Raw genomic sequence first — 3,799 nt, 5'->3', positions numbered from 1 at the left:
GGTCTTCTTCCGCCTTCCCCCGGACGAGCTCGCCTGCCTCGTGCGCGCCTCCGCCGTTCGCAAGCGCTGGCGCCGGATCCTCGCCGACGCGGGATTCCGCCGCCGCTACTGCGAGTTCCACGGAGTACCTCCCGTCCTGGGGCTCTTCCAAGAGGACACCAGCTTCTTCGCCACCACTGCCCACCTCCCTGCCCGGCCGGACCGGCCCCGCCGCTATACTGCCATGATGGCCGTGGACTGCCGCCACGGCCGTGCCCTAATCACCCCCTTTAACCGCTACTTCGGGGATTTCGGGGAGGGGGAGAGCTTCGACCTCACGGTGTTTGACCCTCTGACGGGCCACCAGCGCCGCGTGCCCTCCCCGGACAACAACGTGCTCTGGTTCAGCGCGGCGGTGCTCTGCGCCGCACAAGGCTGCGACCACCATGGTTGCCAAGGAGGGGATTTCCTTGTGGCCTTCGTGACCACTGATCAGCAGAAGAGCATCACGTCGGGCTGGCTGTACTCATCCCAGACCCGCATGTGGAGCACGCTCAGCTCTGCTCATCACCCCAATGTCACCAAGTATACATTTAACCGCTATGTGCCTAGCGTCCTTCTGGGCGATGCAATCTACTTCAACATCGACGGCGTCATCAAGTGCGACCTAGGTACGCTAAGCTTGTCAATGTTCGAGAGGCCGACCGATGTCAAAGGGGGGCGTCTCATGATAGCGCAAGACGGCGGGCTGGGTTTCGCTGCGTTGGTGGATGTCACTGATCTAACCCTGTGGTCGATGGAGACCGGACCCGAGGGGGCCGTGGGATGGGCAAAACTCAGGGTAATTGACCTTCACACGCTTCTCCCTGATGGTGCCCTCTCGATTCCAACCGCTGATTGTGTGATTAGTGGCATCGCGGAGGGCAGCCAAGTCATTTTCATAAGTACCTTCGCTTGTTACATGGTTGATCTCAAGTCAAGGCGAGTCAGGAAGGTGTCTTCTCCTGCCAGGAAGTTATTTCCCTACGTGAGGTTCTACATGCCAGGTATTAGTTACTAATGTCCATGTATGTATAACCCTGTAGAATTCTCTGTTACAATCTATCAGTGGCACTTAATTAGCAACATGAGTTGAAAATATGGAACTTAGCAAGTAACCTTACATATGACAACTTCTCATGAAAGACATGCGTTCCTCATGTCCATGTTCTCTTAATGGTTCTATGCATTTTTGGGTTTACCTAGTGTGTTTGTGTTAGTACGACCTGTCGGTACTTGTGATCGGTGACTAATAGATTAAGTAAAATGTACATTGAGGTGGAACAAATTCATCAACAAATTGATTTTTATTTCCTACATTCTTGCATCTCTACAGCTATGGAAGCAGCTTCAACGGGCAAGGGGCAGTGAGCTGGTGTTTCAAGTGTTTGTCAAGCACAAGCTGATGGAACATGGGCTTTTGGATCAAGGGTGGAGGTAGTGTAGGGGCGACACTAGACAAAGGGCAAGTTGTTTTTTTGAACTTTGTTTAGAAAGTAGCTGCTTCTGTCCTTGGAATGTGTAAACATATTTTCAGTCATTCCGTGTTATGCCTTCTATGGAAGAAAAGGACCTGAATATGATGTAGAATTCAGTCAAATCATCTTTCTTGCTGTTCGAATCATCTTTGCTGCTGCGAAGATAGTTTGAATGGAACCTGGCAGCCCACAATGGAAAAAGACCTTAATATGATGTAGCATTTGAACCTGACTGGTGAGGACACTTGGTATGTTCCAAGCAGGGTCCAACTTGATCAGTAAAATGCCAGGTATTGAAGTACTTCCTGTTTTGGCAATGTCTGACTTCAGTCACGTCCTTGATCATGCCGAGCATGGTTTACGCATTTTTGCTGAGAAGATGTAGGAAGTATATAGTCGACAATACACGGGAGCAGCAGCAGTTATCACATATTCTGCTGACCATAAAAAGCAGAAGATTCGATCTCTGAACATACAAATTGATTTGACTATGAAATATAATATAATAGAATATATAAGAGTATAAGACCAGCTGTTATACAAGTGAGATCAGCAAGCTGTTAGTTCCTAGGTCAAAAACTATTTGACATGTCTCATATACATCATCCTCCATCTAGCTAGTGTCAGCATCACCAACTGAATCTGCCACTGACCATAAAATGAACGAATTGCGCAAGATACATTGGTCCAGGAAAGGAGCGCCTCCAAATCAAGCCCAGACACATCCTGGCTATTCCTTCTCCAAAGAGCTAGAGCTGCTTTTCACCAGTTCATTGTCATCTGGCATTGCAGCATTGGCGTCGAAACAGTAGTTGATCAATCATGCGTATAAAAGACATGAGCACAACTGCAATATATCCATGTCCAAGTATATATACCTTAAAATGCTGAAACTACTATTTGGCAACCTTTTCAAGAAATGAAACTAAAGCAGTCAAGGTCATCTTTCAGAAGAAAAGAAAATCCAAAGTGTGTTCCTCTAGTTGCCGCTGTTCTTATATACCTGGCATATGTGACGAAGGGTGGAGTTACTATGTTTCCAAATGCTGAGGTATGCCAATATTTCTGAGATTACTTGATATTTCCCGCTACAGAATGTTACCTAATCTTATGCATTCTCTCAGATCTGGCCTGGCAGGACCTTGAGCTTCTTGATCACAACTAATGTATCCATAAGAGCAGATCCAAGCAGTCTTCATGGGAGCTGCCTAGTTCCCAGTGTGCCAGTAGTCGATGATGAGAAGTGGTCTGCCACAAAATGGATCCACGTCCGGCCATTCGACAATCCTACAAATGCGAGGGGCACGCCACTGTTCTGATCACAATATGTTTTGGTCTTCCATGATTGGCATGATGGATGCCCTCGGAGTTTACCGCAAAAGATCTTTAGATGTGTTGTACGAACGCATGGTGAAGATAATTTGAAAGGAAACCGGCAGCCTGTGATCGATTAAAAAGACCTGAATATCATGTAGACTTTCAACCTGACTTGTGTAGAAACTCTAAACAGGATCTAACCTGATCGGGAAAATACCAGGTCCTCAAGAATTTCTTTTTCCCACTGATGGCAATGGCAATGGCGTGTCTTCTGCATATGCATTGTGCTAAGCCAGAGTAGGAGTTGTGGGATCGACAATACACTGCAGCAACAGTTATCACCTTTTCCGCTGAACATACAATACAGAAGGTTCGATCTCTGAACCAACAAATATATAAGAGCATACGGTATACACGTGATCAGCAAACTTTTTTAGTTGTTTGTACAGTAAAAAATATCTCTGGGTTTGACAAACAAGAAATGCTCTAGCCGTTCTATGCATGTTCTGATTTGTACTTGTGTTGTTGTGGTCTGATATTTTTCATGTGTTATTTTATGGCCTAACTAAATGATGAGCTAAATCATAGTACATCATTCGTGCAACTAGTTTGTATAATCACAAAGTGAAATGCCTGTACTTGTCTGATGGGGCGCTGGCTGCTGGCTGTTCTTTGCTGAATGTGGCGCTGGCCACTGGCTTTGACTGATGGGGCGCTGGCAGGTTTAAATGGGCAGGCGGACGCCGTGTAGCACGTCCATGTTATACAGACACAAAGCGGCAACCCATTTAACTTATACGGGCACAAGTGTGGGCAATTGGTAGGCTGTCGTTAACATGCCCACATACATGTTGACTTCTCACCCTCGACTACTCGGCACTAGGCAGCCCCCATGAAGACTGCATGGATCTCCTCTTTTCGTTTGAAAGATGATCTTGTCTGGCTTGTTTAATTTCTTGCCAAATAGTAGTTTTAAGGCATACAAT

This window comes from Lolium rigidum, chromosome 3 (assembly GCF_022539505.1).
Source record: "Lolium rigidum isolate FL_2022 chromosome 3, APGP_CSIRO_Lrig_0.1, whole genome shotgun sequence".
Lineage (NCBI taxonomy): Eukaryota > Viridiplantae > Streptophyta > Magnoliopsida > Poales > Poaceae > Lolium > Lolium rigidum.
The sequence above is the reverse complement of the archived record's forward strand: the minus strand, read 5'-3'. Positions refer to the sequence as shown.